We start from the raw sequence: 17,468 nt of genomic DNA, 5'->3' as shown, positions 1-17,468 counted from the left end.
AGTAGAAAATCCTCTGAGATTCTGACAATCAGTTGACTGACAGTCCTGGTTTTTTTTTTTTTTTTAAAGATTTTATTTATTTATTTGACAGACAGAGATCACAAGCAGGCAGAGAGGCAGGCAAAGCAGGGAGGGAAGCAGACTCCCTGCTGAGCAGAGAGCCTGATGTGGGACTCGATCCCAGGACCCTGGGATCATGACCTGAGCTGAAGGCAGAGGCTTAACCCTCTGAGCCACCCAGGTGCCCCCAGTCCTGGTTTTTGTTAGAGTTTTCTTTTCCTTTTATTTTTCTAGGAGGTATTTCAATAGGAAATCAGGAGAAGCTTCATTGTAAATGTCTTCTTCAATCAGCAAAACATTTTTAGAGCAAGTACCTCTGAAATAACCTCTCTAGCCACAGCGGGGGATGGGGGGAGACAAAAAAACTACAAAATCTTCTGCTTGAGGAGGGAGCAAAGAAACAAAACCAAACAGACATTTGGAGAAACTAGAAGAGAGAAAATGACTGCATGATTTTGCACCTAGGGTAAGTACCGGCTCATGAGATATATACACAAATCAAATTTTACTGCAACAGTGCAATGAAGAAATGCCTGTAACTGGAGAAAGAAAATCAAAAAAGAAATGAGAGATGGGAAAAAGAGAAAAGCCGTAATTTTTAGAACTGACAAAAACATCAGTAGGACACAGCTTGTCATGAAAGCAAAAGGAAACGGATTCATTGACAGCAGAAGGAATTCACCAGATATTTATCAGGTACCTGATGTAGCAAAGAAATGGGCTAAAATGCTTAGAGTTCTAAAATGATTAAGCTCTACTTTCTTCTAACATCTACATTTCGTTGAGAACTTACGATGTGCCACAACCTTACACACTCTTTAAAAATATTCTCAACATTTTTGTTTATTTGGTATTATTACTTTCATTTTATCAAAGAAGAAATTGAAGCTCAAAGTGTTTAATATTGTCAAGGACACAACGGTGTTAAAGGATATAGCCAGAATTCAAAAATTGACTTGTTTAATTCTAAAACCCATTTTCTCTCCAATATACCATGTGAGCTTCTGAAAGTCAGGAATCAGACAAGTTTACAAATATTACAAGAAATAATCATGGTAATAGCTGGAAAGAAATAGGAAAAAAAAAAACCCTAATGTGAACAGGATATCTTTTTTTTTTTTTTTCAAGAGAAGTAAGCCTTTATTTCCTTGTTTCACAAATAAACTTGGCTGAATTTGTTGCTTTTTGCTGATTAGTCGAAGAGACCAAATCCCATATCCTCATCCGACTCCTCCGACTCTTCCTTTGCTTCAACCTTGGCTGGGGCTGCAGCAGCAGCAGGTGCAGCAGTGGTGGCAGCGGCCACAGGGGCAGCAGCCACAAATGCAGATAGATCAGCCAAGAAGGCCTTGACCTTTTCAGCAAGTGGGAAGGTGTAATCAGTCTCCACAGACAAAGCCAGGACCCGCTTGTATCCATTGATGATAGAATGGGGCACTGATGCAACAGTTGGGTAACCTATCTGCAGACAGACGCTGGCAACATTGCGGACACCCTCCAGGAAGCGAGAATGCAGAGTTTCCTCTGTAATGTCAAGCACTTCAGGGTTGTAGATGCTGCCATTGTCAAACACCTGCTGGATGATCAGCCCAAAGGAGAAGGGGGAGATGTTCAGCATGTTCAGCAGTGTGGCTTCGCTGGCTCCCACTTTGTCTCCGGTCTTAATCAGCTGCACATCACTCAGGATTTCAATGGTTCCTCTGGAGATTTTAGTGGTGATGCCTAAAGCCTGGAAGAAGGAGGTCTTCTTGGGCCCCAGACCAGTGTTCTGGGCTGGCACAGTGACCTCACATGGGGCTATAGCACCAGCACGGGCAGCAGCTGGCACCTTATTGGCCAGCAGCATGTCCCTGATCTCAGTGAGGTCCTCCTTGGTGAACACAAAGCCCACATTCCCCCGGATATGAGGTAACAGTTTTTCCAGAGCTGGGTTGTTCTCCAGATGCCCTCGGATGGCCTTGCGCATCATGGTGTTCTTGCCCATCAGCACGACAGCCTTTCCACGGAGGGACATGCGGATCTGCTGCATCTGCTTTGAACCCACATTGTCTGCTCCCACAATGAAGCATTTTGGATAATCATCCAAAAGTTGGATAATCTTAAGGAAGTAGTTGGACTTCCAGGTCGCCCTGTCTTCCCTGGGCATCACGGTGGTGCGTCAGGGATTGCCACGCAGGGTTTAAAGACGATGTCACTCTCACGAGGACGCCTGGAGAGAGCTGAACAGGATATCTTGATGGCATTTTGGCCTTTAGTATTATCCTTGTCTTACTGAGGCATAGCAAACAATTGATAATTATAATGATAATCCCAAGTCATCAGAAAAAGCTTAGTTTTGTTTTATATACTCTAATTCCTATAGGATAGAGTAGGATATATTTAGAACTTCCTATAGAATTTCAACTTCCCACCATCCCACCTACAAACATATCTAAGTTTATCGCCTTCCCTATTTCTTTTCTCACATATCAAAGGAAAAGTTTCTTCCTCATTCATTATCTAATTCAGTAAATATTTATTGAGTCCCTGCCATGGTCTATGCTGGACTCTGGGGAGAATATAAAGAAAAAGAGAAATTAAAAAAAAAAAGAAATTGAATAAGAGAGGTAAGATTCCTGTCCACATGAACTCACATTCTAGGAGGGATAGTTAACAAACAGATTATATATATTATATAATATAAATGATAATCATCTATTTTATACATGTTTTATCATATACATTTATATGTTTAGATGATTATTATTTACATTATATGATATTTATGATGCACACTTAAATTCTCGTTTAAGCAGAAAGAGAATATATTAAATTACATTAGCATTCTGCAGCATGCCTGGGTGAACCAAGGAGCAGGCTTAGAGGCTGTGCAGCGAGGCCTAACACATAAGCCACACTGGGCCATGACTTTCGCAGTGATCCTAATGCGAAACCAACTGGAAACCAACATTATAGTTTACAACAGCGATGCTCTTTCATCATCAATGTTCCTGAAAAGGAAAATCACCTAAAGATGGATTTCCTGGTACTCTTTCATTTTCTGATCTGAAATTTCACACAGGCACATTGACTACCATTCTAGGTCACATGCTCAGTCTTAGATGCAAGAGATCCTAGAAAAGGGAATTCTGGCTTCTGAGATGGGATTCAGAATGTGGGACTTTCCGCAGATACAAGAAGGCTATCAAAAGACAATGAGTACCCTCTGGAAAGTACACATAGCCCTGGCAGGCATGCTTAGCCGCCTCCCCAGTTCCCAGTCTCCCCCTTTCCCTTAGTAACAACTCTTACTAACCAGACTCAGGGTGTTAGTGTTCCCAGCTAACAGCATTGCCTGCTTCCCCAAATTCCTTGGAGTGAGGAGTCACTGACACATTTGGAGCTAAGGAATAATAGGGAGAGTCTTTGGGGGGATTTTAAGAAAAACATTTCCTTTTTTTTTAATACAAATGTTGTCCCAGTTCAGTTTTCTCTTCTTCTTCTTCTTCTTCTTCTCCTTCTTCTTCTTCTCCTTCTTCTTCTTCTTCTTCTTCTTCTTCTTCTTCTTCTTCTTCTTCTTCTTCTTCTTCTTCTTCTTCTTCTTCTTCTTCTTCTTCTTCTTCTTCTCCTTCTTCTCCTTCTTCTCCTTCTTCTCCTTCTTCTCCTTCTTCTCTTCTCCTTCTTCTCCTTCTTCTTCTTCTTCTTCTTCTTCTTCTTTTCCTTCTCCTCCTTCTTCTTCTTCTTCTTCTTCTTCTTCTTCTTCTTCTTCTTTTTTTTAAGATTTTATTTATTTATTTGACAGAGAGATCACAAGTAAGCAGAGAGGCGGGGCAGGGGGGGGGAAGCAGGCTCCCTGCTGAGCAGAGAGCCTGAGACGGGGCTTGATCCCAGAATCCCAGAATCCCAGGATCATCACCTGAGCCAAAGGCAGAGGCTTTAACCCACTGAGCCACCCAGGCTCCTTTCGCTTCTTTTTTGAAGTCACAATGACATGGGATCCCTGAGTTAAATAGAAAATGCTTATCTATTTTTCGTTAGATATTGCCAAATTCTATTCTAAAAGGCTTGCACCAGTTGAGTATCTACCAGAAATGCACCAGAGTGTTTGTTTTCTCATTACCCAGCCAAAAGATATCACACTTAAAAAATTTCCTTAACTTCATGCATGAAAAATTATATCTAAGTGTAGTTTTAATTTGTGTGTCTGTAACTATGAGTGTAAGTGAAAATGTTATCTCATACTTAAAGGCCATTCTTATACCCCCCCTTTTAAAAACGATTTTATTATTTATTTATTTATTTATTTTAGAGAGAGAGAAAGAGCTTATGAGCAGGGGAAAGGGAAGAGGGGGAAGGAGAGAGAGAGAATCTCAAGCAGACTCTGTGCTGAGCACAGAGACTGATGTAGGACTTGATCTCACCACTCTGAGATAATGACCTGAGCCAAAATCAAGTCAGTCACTTAACCAACTGTGCCACCTAGGCACCCCATTCCATATCCATTTTTAAGAGTCTTTCATGTATTTGGGATAGCAGCTTTACGTTGCAAATATTTTCTTCTAGTGTCATTTTGAACATGTTTTTTTATTTTTTTTTTAAAGATTTTATTTATTTATTTGACAGAGATCACAAGTAGGCAGGGTCGGGCAGAGACAGAGGAGGAAGCAGGCTCCCCGCCGAGCTGAGAGCCCGATGTGGGACTCGATCCCAGGACCCTGAGATCATGACCTGAGCCGAAGGCAGAGGCTTTAACCCACTGAGCCACCCAGGCGCTCCTATGGGTGTTTTTTTTTTTTTAATTTGTTAAGTAAGTTTAAAATTTCTTATTAGTGACATTTATTTTTTTTTTTAAAGATTTTATTTATTTATCAGAGAGAGAGATGGGGAGAGAGCGAGCACAGGCAGACAGAATGGCAGGCAGAGGCAGAGGGAGAAGCAGGCTCCCTGCTGAGCAAGGAGCCCGATGCGGGACTCGATCCCAGGACGCTGGGATCATGACCTGAGCCGAAGGCAGCTGCCTAACCCACTGAGCCACTCAGGCGTCCCTAGTGACATTTATTAACCTTAAATTCATGGTCTGGATTTTTAATCATAGTTAGGAAACTTTTCCCACATCCAGTTTATAAAGAAATAAAAAAAAAATACTTATACTGCTTAATTTTTCCTTTTTCCTTTATTACATTTAGGTTTTTGATTCATTTAGAGTTTTATTTTTGAGAAGCTCTGAGGTATGTATTTAACTTTCTTTTTCTAAGCAGTAAAACTATTGCCCAGCACATTTTGTTTAAAGAGTATCTTTTCCCCTCCACAGTGATTTGCAATGCCACCTTTATCTTATGCTAAATTTTCATATGCACTTGGATCTATTTCTGGACTTTATATATTCTGTTTGTCTCTTACTGCTCTGGCCCTACATTGTTTTAGTTCCAGAGATATTACAATATATTTTCATGTTTAGTAAGATGATGTGTCCTTTAGAGTTTTCCATTTTGGTTTTGTCTTGGTTTGAAAATTTGTTTTTACATATTAACTTTAGTATAAACTTTTCAGAGTTCATAAAATCTTCTAAAGCATCAGTTTTAGAAGTCATTTAAGAAGAATTGATAACTTTACAATGTCGAGTCATCCAATCCAAGAACAAAAATCTTTCCATTTTATCAAATTTACCTTTTTAAAAATATATATATATCTTTTTATCTTTCAAGAGTGGTTTAAAATGTTTCTTTAACCCATATGGGTTTTGGATATTTTTTGTTAATTTTGTTTTTAAGTATTTAATCTTCTTTGTTGCTATTGAAAGAGGGATATTTCTCCCTGCCATTATGTCTTACTATTTGAATGTATAAAGCTAATTAATTTCTGTATATTAATTTTTATTGAGCTGAATACCTAAGAGTTTTAAGTTTTATTATTGATATGGTAGGGTTTTCTAGGCAAACAAAAATTTCATCTGCAAATACGGATAGTTTCAGATCTTTTAAACCAATTTTTATTTCTCTAATTGATCTATCTATTTGCATCACCTAACAGCAGCAGTACAAGGTAGAATGGGGTCAAGTTTGTGGGCATTTTTCTTTGTTCTTAATCTGAGTGGAACTATCTCTAGGGGTTATTTATTAAGTTTAACATGGGTTTATATATTTAATCATGTTAAGAGAGTATCCACAAAATCCTTTTTTCTTTTTTTTTTTTTGTTTGTTAGAAATGGGTGTTGATTTCTGTCAAAGGAACTTTCAACATGTATGGAGATAATTGCATGTTTTATTCCTTATATTTATTAATATGGTGTATTATATTAATGGTTCTCTAATACTGTAGTCCTGATTTATATAATAAATTCCACTTGATCATGGCATGCTCTTTCTTTAATGTGATGTTTTACCCTCTACTAATATTTTATTAAATATTTTGTAACAATATTCATAAATGATATTAGTTTATAATTTTTATGCTACCAGGTTCAGTTATATCTGTTACATAAAAATGATTAGGAAGTTTTCCTTCACCCTTAGTGCTCTGGAACAATTTATGGAACCTTGTGACTACCTCTGGTCTTCAAGAATTTCTTAGACTTCTCCTGTGAAAGCATCTGGCCTGTGTTTCTGTGGGATAGTTCCTTGATAATCTTCTCAATTCCCTCTATTAAAATTAGTTGGCCTAAATTTCCATTTTCAAACACTGTTGCTTTTGTTAATCTGTATTTCACTAGTTATTCCGTTTATGTAGGTTTTCAAGTATATTTGCATAGAGCCCTGCAAACTTGTTTCTTATGCTTTCTACAATTTTCTCTGTATCACTGTTTGTCTTTTATTTCTCATTTTGTATATTTATGCTTCACCTTTTGCTTCTTGATCAGATTTTCTTGTAGTTAGTCTATTCTGTTAATCTTTTCAAAATTCAATCTATTTCTTTATTTCACCTCATTAATTTTGCTTTATCTTAATTATGATTCCCTTTAATGATTCCTTTTCATTTACTATTTTTTAAGCTTTAAATTTTATTTTATTTTTATTCTTTGATTTAATTGATAGAAGTATATAGAACTATCAGTTTTCCTCTGACATTCTTTTAAATGTATCCCATAGATTTTGATATTTAGTATTTTGTTATAATTATTTCAGATTTTATTTCCTCTTTTACCCAAATTATTAAATATTTTGAAAATTATTAAATATTTGGAAAATTTTTTAAAAATTTTAGGTGAAAGTGTCTTTAAATATTTTTTTGAATAATTTCTATTTGTATCATATGGTGGTTAGGAAATATTGTTTATAATATTTCTACATTACAGAATTTACAGATGTTGACTTTGTAACCTAATATATGATTAATATTTTATAAACAGTCAATCAATATATTTTGCTCCAATGGTATATTTAGAAGATCTATTCTGTAGTATCAGGATATAATATTATCCATAAAATCTGCATGATTGTGTATGTTGTTTAGATCTTTAACATCGGTACTTATTTTGTTCACTTTATCTGTAATATACTGAGAATGAATGTTGAAACTTGATATTATTAACTTGTAGTTGTTTCTTTGCATCTTTACTACTTTTTTTTTACTGCTTTTTGCTTTATAAAGTTGGTTTCTGTTATTTGTTGCATAGATATTCATAAATGTCATATGTTTTTTGTGAGTTTTGACTCAACAATTAAATGTGCTCTTCTTGCACAAGTTTATTCTGGTATAAATAAACAACTAAGAAGAAAATATTACTCTTATAATTTTCCAATTGATAAATTTAAAAGGAGATGTCGAAATAGAGAATCAGGAATGGGAACATATCACAGTAATAATTTTTGGAAACAGGATACACCGATGAATATTATAATTAACAAGCAAAAATTTCAGAGTAAATAGAATTTGTATAGTTTCAAAGTTATCTCTTTCAAGATACTTACATTAAATACAAAGGAAAATACAGTAGTTTACAGAAGAGAAATTCAGCAGACACCATCTGAATGAAGTAAATAAGGATAACATCACCACTAAGAAGACATGCTGACATAAATGCTTGATAAGAAGAAAGACACAGTACCATTTTTTATGGGATTCTTGACCAAAACCCACAACCTAATTTAATCATGAGAAAACTTAAGACCAATCCAAATTAAGGGACAAGCTACAAAATAACTGATCAGTACTCTTCAAAAGTGTCAAGATCATTAAAGATCAAAAAAAAAAAAAAAAAAAGGAGAGAGAGAGAAAGACTAACATTTTTACAACTAAATGGAATGTGAGACACCAGATAGTAACCTGGAACAGGAAAAGGACATCAGTGGAAAAAATAGTGGAATTAAAATAAAGTCTGTGGCTTAATTAATAACATATTTCCAATGTTAATTATCTGTTTCTTATTAATTTTACCATGGTTATATAAAATATTAGCATTAGAAAAAGCGCTTTGAGGGATGAGACAACTATTTGTACTTTTTTCAATTAAGAGACTTTTTTAAACAACAGTTTTAGATTTACCAAAAAAAAAAAAAAAAAAAAGAGCAAGCGGTAGGGAGAGTTCCCATATACTTCTCTTGCTTGCTACCACAATTTCCCCTGTTAACTTGCATAGTGTGGTACATTTGATATAATTAATGAACTGATACTGATGTCTTACTATTAACTAAAGTCCATACTTTACCTTTGCTTTTCGGATGCAAATCATATATTTGCAATCGTATAGTTCGGACACAAATCATATGGTTGCAATCGTATAGTATGTAGCCTTTCAGACTGGATTCTTTCATTTAGCAATAAACATTTAAGTTTCTTCATGTCCTTTTGTGTCTTAGTACCCCATTTCTTTTTATTGCCGAATCATATTCCCTTGTATGGGTAGATCAGTTTGTTTATCCATTCACTTATTGAAGAACATTTCCATTGCTTCCAATTTTGGGCAGTTATGAGTAAAACCACTATAAACATTTGTGTTCAGGGGGTTTGTATGGACATAAATTTTCATCTCAGTTGGGCAAATACCTAGTAGCCTGATTGCTTAATTGTATGGTACAAGTATATATGTAGTTGTGTAAGAAAACTGCCAAGCCTTCTTCCAAAGTGTCTGTATCATTTTGTGTTCCCACCAGCAGTGAATGAAAGTTCCTGTAGCTCTACATCCTCACCAGCATTTAGTATTGTTAATGATTTGGATTTTAGCTCTTCTAATAATTACATAGTACTATCTTGCTGTTTTCATTGCAATCTCTGTGACATATGATGTTTAACATCTTTTTTATGCTTTTTTGGGGGCCATCTATATGCCTTTTCTGGCGAGATATCTATAAATCTGTCCAGATCTATTTATTAATTACTTTTACTTTTTTAACTTTTAATTACTTTTAATTGAGTTATTTACTTTCTTTACTATTGAGTTTTAAGTGTTCTTTGTGTATTTTAGATACAAGTCCTTAATCAGATACATGTTTAGCACATATTTTCTCTCGGTCTGTGGCTTGCTTTTTACCTTATCTTTTGAGGGTGAGTATTTAAATCAAGAGTAAAAATCAGCAGAATTATCAAATGTTGCCCTCTTTGGTTATACTGTGTACATAGATACATGTCACTGTTAATATTCTGATTTTATTTTAAATGGGCTTAGGTATTTTTACAGAGCCATCATCAACAGAGCATTTTTGTTACTCTGGGAATGAATTTAATTTAGCTTCAGGATGTAATTCAAGAAAATGTTACATCCAAAGTTACATAACAGGCAATTTTTCTATTTCCCCTTAGGTTATAAAAGACCAGAATGATGTCAACGTTATGGACATTTCAGCAGCGATTTAGACAAATGCGGTAACCGAGAATGAACTTCTTCTATTATCCAAATCTTGATGATGCCCAGTTTATCTTTTCCCCAAGATACAGGCCATGTTTTCTGTCTGGCTCAGAATGACTTCAGCTAGCCCAAAAAAGTCATCTGCTCACTAGTTGTAGCACATCACAGGTCTTTTTAAAGACATAAAATATGCTTGGGGGCCCTACATTTCCATTGTTGGATGCAGGAGTCTTGTGACTACATCAGTAATTTAAAGAATTTGGCATTTCAAACACATATTTTCCTTGGGCACTGGGTACTTGAGGGAGGCATGGAAAGTTTCCCCTGTCAACAGGTTATATCAAAGAGCAAGATTTCATAATAGCCCAAAACAGGCTTTGTTCAGCACCCTTATGCTTTTGTTTAAAAACAGTTTCAACCAGACTCCAGTAGACTCTGATTTGGAGGTAAAGAGATTCTTTAAGGAGTCTTAACAGTCTAGGTTTATTTCGAGCCATTCCTCAAGATAGCTCTGTGGACAGGTTCCAGTCTCACAGCCAGATTTCAGACTGGCGGTCATGGGAGTTCCAAACTCAGTTTCTAGGTATGAGAACTTGAAATTATTGAAAGGGCCTCTTCCACACTGTAAATTATGATCTTAACAAGCTACTTGCTTAGAGTAAATACAGTTTATATTTTTCAACACTCAGGTGTACCCAGAAATATTCTAGGTGCTAGAGCAGAATGGAGTGGTAAACTTATTTTGAATCTTAAGAAGACTATCTGGGAGGTAATATGAATCAAAGTCTGTAGTTAGCCTGCCAGACATTCTGTTACTTCACAAGTTTGCTAGGTATGCGACTTTCACCAAGTCACGAATATTTTTAAGCTTCAGTTTTCTCTTTTTTTAAATGAGGTAACAGGGGTAGAGCACGTGATTCATTTTTCTTTCTTTCTTTTTTTTTTAAGATTTTATTTATTTAACAGATAGACAGATATATCAAGAGAGGTAATACAAGCCATGGGTGTGGGAGAGGGAGAAGCAGGCTTCCCGCTGAGCAAGGGGCCCAATATGGGGCTCTATCCCATGATACCATGATACCATGGTATCATGATACCATGATCCCTGGTATCATGACCTGAGCCAAAAGCATTATGACTGAGCCACCCAGGCGCCCCAGAGCATGTGACTCTTGCTTTCAGGGTCACGAGTTCGAGCCCAACACTGGGTGTAGAGATTAGTTAAAAAAAAGAGAGAGATATTATATAGTAATATTATTAATAATTATATTATTAATAATTATATTATTAATATAATCAAATGTTAATCATTATGTAATTAGTATAATTATAATAAAATATATTATAATTTAATAATTATATGGTAATATCTAAAATAAAATGAGGGCAATAACCCTTATGGGGTCTCAGTAAGTATTAAATAATAGTATTTGTAAAATTTATAAGTAATAAATAATATTTATAAAGCATTTAGCACAGTGTGTAGCACACATCTGAAGGGGAACAGAATATGCCCTCCAAAACACTCCACTTTGGCATATAGATTATTTGGAATTAGAGTTACTTAAGAAACAGACTATGAGGAGTCCCTGGCTGGCTCAGTCATTAAGGGTCTGTCTTCTGCTCAGGTCATGATCCCAGGGTCTGGGGATCAAGCCCAGCATCAGGTTCCCCGCTTAGCAGGAAGCCTGCTTCTCCCTCTCCCACCCTCTCTGCTTATGTTCCCTCTCTCACTGTGTCTCTGTCAAATAAGTAATAAGTAAAATCTTTAAAAAAAGAAAGAAAGAAAGAAACAGCTCATGAAAGGACACTCTGATCCTCCTGTGCCCCCGAGGGTAGGAAATAAACCTCCCATGTGAAAGTACCCTCTAGGAGGGGAGAAAGCATCCTTATCACCAGAGACAGGGAATTTAGGGCCAAGAGAAATGTGTAAACAAACCTTGGTACTTCTTCACTAATTTACTACCCCATGTGCAAATGTCTGTGTCTTGTCAATTTTTTTTTTAAGATTTTATTTATTTATTTGACAGACAGAGATCACAAGTAGGCAGAGAGGCAGGCAGGGGAGGGGGAAGCAGGCTCCTCCCGAGCAGAGAGCCCAATGCAGGGCTCGATCCCAGGACCCTTGGATCATGACCTGAGCCAAAAGCAGAGGCTTTAACCCACTGAGCCACCCAGGTGCCCCATCTTACCAATTCTTGAAAAAATTTATTAATAGTTTCCTTGTCTAAAAGGTATAAAAGATGCCTGCTTTCATCACTTTTTTGAGTCTTATTTTTTTATGGGCTCCCATACATACAAAATTAAATTTGTTTTCCTTCTGTTAATCTGTATATGCCAATTTAATTATTAAACCAGCCAAAGAATCTAGAAGGGAAGAAAGGAAAAGTTCTTCTCCCCTACGATCCAACACTCAATAAAGTTTAGCCATTACTATGACGGAGATTACAGTCTTGTTGAAACAATAATAAACATAGTCGTTCAATAAGAAACCCGTGTTATGTTCCAAAAGATATGATAAAAGTGATTATTTCTGTAAGATTTCAAAGGAGGAAAGAATTGGTTACATAAGAGTAGCTTGAGAAGGCTGGGCAGAAGTTCCATGTGCATGCGATGGTGTCTCATTTGCTGCTTCTCTCCTGTGATGTCAGGGCATTTAGCATAAAAAATGTGCTCAAGGAACATTGGCCTTCGTCGTGCCTTAGGATTTGAGTTAGGAATCCCAGAGATAGTTAGGATTTATACAGGTAAAATGAGAGAATACAGTCTTGGTGGAGCAGAAACCAAGCAAAGATGCAAAGACAAGAATGAGAGCAGTATCAGTGCTGTGATGAAGCTAGCTCCTGCTCATGTAGGGGGCCTTGAGTGGTCAGAGGAAGCCTGCAAAGAGATGGCAAACACCGAGGAAAGCATAAGCACCTGGATGGTTAGTAGAAACTAATTTTAAGGGCATTGGGGGGTTAACGAAAATAATTAAGCAAGGAAACAACGTCAATAAATGGATAGTTACAAAGAGTTAGGCTCTATAGAAAATCTATTACTCATTTGTGAGATAAAGAGAACTTGAACTCCAGAGGTCAAAAGGAAATTGGAAAGGAGAATGCTTTCAATATTGCAGGTTATTAGGGCACCTGGGTGGCTCAGTGGCTTAAAGCCTCTGCCTTTGGCTCAGGTCATGATCCTGAGGTCCTGAGATCTAGCCCCACACTGGGCTTTCTGCTCGGCGGCGAGCCTGCTTCCCCCTCTCACTCTGTCTGCCTCTTGTGATCTCTTTCAAACAAATAAATAAAATCTTTAAAAAAATATATTGCAGGTTATTTACAGACACTATTTCTTTCTTTCTTTCTTTTTATTTATTTCTTTTCAGTGTAACAGAATTCATTGTTTATGCACCACACCCAGTGCTCCATGCAATACATGCCTTCCATAATACCCACCACCTGGCTTCCCCGACCTCCCACCCCACGCCCCTTCAAAACCCTCAGATTGTTTCTCAGAGTCCATAGTCTCTCATGGTTTATCTCCCCTTCCAATTTCCCTTAACTCCCTTCTCCTCTCCATCTCCCCATGTCCTCCATGCTATTTGTTAGGCTCCACAAATAAGTGAAACCATATGATAATTGACTCTCTCTGCTTGACTTATTTCACTCAGCATAATCTCTTCCAGTCCCATCCATGTTGCTACAAGTTGAGTATTCATCCTTTCTGATGGAGGCATAAAACTCCTTAGTGTATATGGACCACATATTCCTTATCCATTCTACTGACACTATTTCATTTAAACTTCAGTGAGATAGGCCTTATTTTCTTTCACTGGGAAGGGAACTGGGGCTCAGAAAGATGACTAGTATGCCATGGAGCCTGAACAAAGCCAGGTGATCCAGGCTCCAAGCCATGCTCTTTTTGATAAGTTTTGATAATTGATTAACTATGAAATATCTGGGGAGAAATTTAAGATGATTTTAAATTGACTGCATGTGTTTGGGAAAGTGCTAACATTATCAAGAAGAGAGAACCAGTTTGCAAAAGATAATGAATTTAACTTTCAATATATTGAATTCAAAGCAATAGTATGGAACACAAGTGACAAAGTGCGTGAAATAATTAGAGATATGTGTTTGGAGTTTAGAGAAAAATCAGGGGTAAAGAAGAATGTTGAGAAGTCAATTGAAACAATGGTTGCACATGATATGTTCTTGGCACAAAAAAGTAAAGCCTTAGAAGAAAATTCTAAGGTGACATTTAGAAATTGGAGTCAATGACATGGACAAAAGATGGAATTAAAAAAGTAACAAAAGAGATAAGGAGTGTGCAAGTCATATATTTCATCTGGTCCCAGGAATTCATCTAGATAATTATCAAATCATTCTGAACACCTCCAAACTCAACAGGAAATCAAAGAGAAGAATAGCAGCAATTCTATGAACAGAAAAGCGATCACTGTAGAGAAGTGAATCTGAGGCAATATACGGGAAGATAGAGTGTGGGGGAGGAGGCAGCCCCTGGCAATAAAAGAGCAGTGGAGCACAAAACCAGAACTTTTAGACATCAGCTCCGCTGAAGGACTTCACTCCAGAGGTAAAATGGGGGGTGGAGCCCTCGTGGGGACAGAGTGGTCTCAGGACCCATGGGGTTACAGAAAGACTGGGGGTGCCTGAGTGTGGCAGAGCTACCAGGTATCAGAGCAGAGAAACTGGCCACAAAGGTGGAGCTGAGGAGTGCGATCGCAGCTTAAGGTTGCTATGATCCCTGGCATAGTTGGGCCACTGCTCTTTGAACAGAGACCCCATAAGTGGAAAATCCGGGGACACCCACCCTTTCTCCACCTGGAGGAGTGGCACGGGAGTGTGCTGCAAGAATCTGCTGGGTTTGGAGACTGTGCCAGAGATAGAAATGGAGTCATGTGCCAGAGATAGAAATGCTCAGTCACAGGCCAGGTGAGCACAGAGTGTGGCCAGAGACCAGGGAGACAGGAGTGATTGACTGCTTTTCTCTGAGGGTCCAACTGAGGAGTGGGGCCCTGAGCTCCCAGCAGTTCCGGGACTGGAGATTGGGAGGCCTCATCTTCATTCCCATCCTCCAAAGCTCTAGAGAAAGCATTCAGGGAAGAAAAGCTACCAAGAACAAACCCGAGCAGATTGCTCAGGCTCAGCATGGCCCCTGGTAAGTCTGGTGCAGTTCTGCCTCCGGCACAGACATTTGAGAATCCCTGCAATAGGCCCCTCCCCCAGAAGATCAGTAAGAACATTCAGCCAAGAACAAGTTTACGGATCAATGAGAATGGCAAAACTCCAGTGCTAGAGGAATACAGCACATGGAATTCATGGCTTTTTCCATGATTCTTTAGTTTTTCAAAGTTAAATTTTTAAAATTCTCTTTCTTTCTTTTTTTTTTTTTTTTACTGTTCTCTTTCTTTTTTTAACAAAAATTTCCTCTTTCTTATTTTAACCAACATCTTATCAATGGCTTTTTTAAAAAAATCGTTTTTAATTTTCATTTTTATAGTCATATTCTATCCCTTTGTCTTATTTAACTTTATTTTTTGTATATATATAAGTTTTTCTTTCTTTAAAATTGGGATACAGTTTCTTCTAATAGCCCAAAATACACCCTAAATCTAGTGTATGGGTTTGTTCTAGTCTCCCACAGGATCACATTCTCTCCTTTTTCTTTTTTTTTAATTTTTTTTCTTTTTTCAACCAGCTTCTTAATCAAATTATTTTTAAAAGTCTTTTTAAAAATTTCATCTTTACAGTTGCAGTCCATTCAAATTATTTTTAAAAGTCTTTTTAAAAATTTCATCTTTACAGTTGCAGTCCATCTCTTCAGCATATTTACCATTATTTTTGTATATATTTTTTTCTTTAAAATTTTGTGAGTTAGTTTCTTCTCACAGACCAAAATACACCCAAAATCTAGTGTGTATCTCTGTCTTATTCACCAGCTTGATCATTTTTTTTTTTTTTTTTTTTAGTTTCTTCTTTCACCCTGGTTGTAGTCTCTTCTGATTTACTTAGTGTATTTTTTTCTGGGATTGTCATTAGACTTTTAACATTTTGTTCTCTCATTCATCTATTCTTCTAATTCATCTATTCTTCTCTGGACAAAAAGACAAAATGGAAAAACAACTAAAAAAAAAAAAAGGCAGTATTGACTGCCAGGGACCTAATCAATATGGACATTGGTAAGATGTCAGAACTAGATAGAGTTCAGAATGATGATTATAAAGATACTAGCAGTGCTTGGAAAAAGCATAGAAGGTACTACAGAGTTCTTTTCTGGAGAAATAAAAGAACTAAAATCTAACCAAGTTGAAATAAAAAAAGCTATTCAATAAAAAATGGAGGCTTTGGGGGCACCTGGGTGGTTCAGTGGGTTAAGCCTCTGACTTCAGCTCAGGTCATAATCCCAGGGTCCTGGGACCCAGCCCTGCATCAGGTTCTCTGCTCAGCAGAGCCTGCTTCTCCCTCTCTCGCTTTGCCTGCTTCACTGCCTACTTGTAATCTCTCTCTGTCAAATAAATAAATAAAATATTAAAAAAAAAATAAAGTAAGGGCATAGAAACAATTTACCATGCTAATGGACATCAAAAGAAAGCTGGGATGGCAATTCTTATATAAGATATATTAGAATTTAACCAAAGATTATAATAGGAGATGAGGAAGGACACTCTATCATGTCCAACAAGAAGGGTTTGTCTAACAAGAAGATCTAACAATTTTAAATATCTATGCCCCTAAGATGGGAGAACCCAACTATATAAACCAATTAATAACAAAATCAAAGAAACACATTGACAATAATAAAAGAACAGTAGGGGATTTTAACACCTCCCCTCAAAATGGACAGATCATCTGAGCAAAAGATCAACAAGGAAATAAAGGCTTTAAATGACACACTGGATCAGATGGACATCACAGATATATTCAGAACATTCCATCCCCAAACAACAGACTACACATTTTTCAATAGTGCATATGGAACATTCTCCAGGATAGATCACATCCTGGGTCACAAATCAGGTCTCAAACAGTAAGAAAAGATTGGGATCATTCCCTGCATATTTTCAGTGCTTTGAAACTGGAGCTCAACCACAAGAGGAAAGTTGGAAAGAACTCAAATACATGGAGGCTAAAATCATCCTACTAAAGAATAAATGGGTCAGCCAGGAAATTAAAAAAGAATTGAAAAAATTCATGGAAACAAATGAAAATGAAAACACAACTGTTCAAAATCTTTGGGTTGCAGCAAATGGAGTGATGTGAGGAAAGTATATAGTGATACAAGCATTTCTTAAGAAACAAGAAAGGTCTCAAGTACACAACCTAACCCTACACTTAAAGGAGCTGGAGAAAGAACAGCAAAGAAAGACTAAACTCAGCAGGAGAAGAGAAATCATAAAGATCAGAGCAGAAATCAATGAAAGAGAAACCAAAAGAACAGTAGAATAGATCAAAGAAACTAGGAGCTTGTTCTTTGAAAGAATTAATAAGAGTGATAAATCCCTGGCCAGACTTATCAAAAAGAAAAGAGAAAGGACTGAAATTAATAAAATCATGAATGAAAGAGGAGAGATCACAACCCACACCAGAGAAAAACAAATAATTATAAGAACGTATTATGAGCAATTGATATGCCAGCAAATTTG

The 17,468-nt window shown here is 36.9% G+C and overlaps 1 pseudogene across 1 annotated transcript; it reads right to left on the bottom strand.

The window, feature by feature from the left end:
• Nucleotides 1–1,169: 1,169 nt before the first annotated feature.
• LOC309861144 (large ribosomal subunit protein uL10 pseudogene) lies at nucleotides 1,170–2,283 on the bottom strand (annotated as a pseudogene). The gene has a single exon. The product of its transcript is annotated as a large ribosomal subunit protein uL10 pseudogene (transcript).
• Nucleotides 2,284–17,468: the final 15,185 nt, after the last annotated feature.

The sequence above is a fragment of the Mustela nivalis genome (assembly GCF_964662115.1).
Source record: "Mustela nivalis genome assembly, chromosome: 3".
NCBI lineage: Eukaryota > Metazoa > Chordata > Mammalia > Carnivora > Mustelidae > Mustela > Mustela nivalis.
The sequence above is the reverse complement of the archived record's forward strand: the minus strand, read 5'-3'. Positions and strand labels throughout refer to the sequence as shown.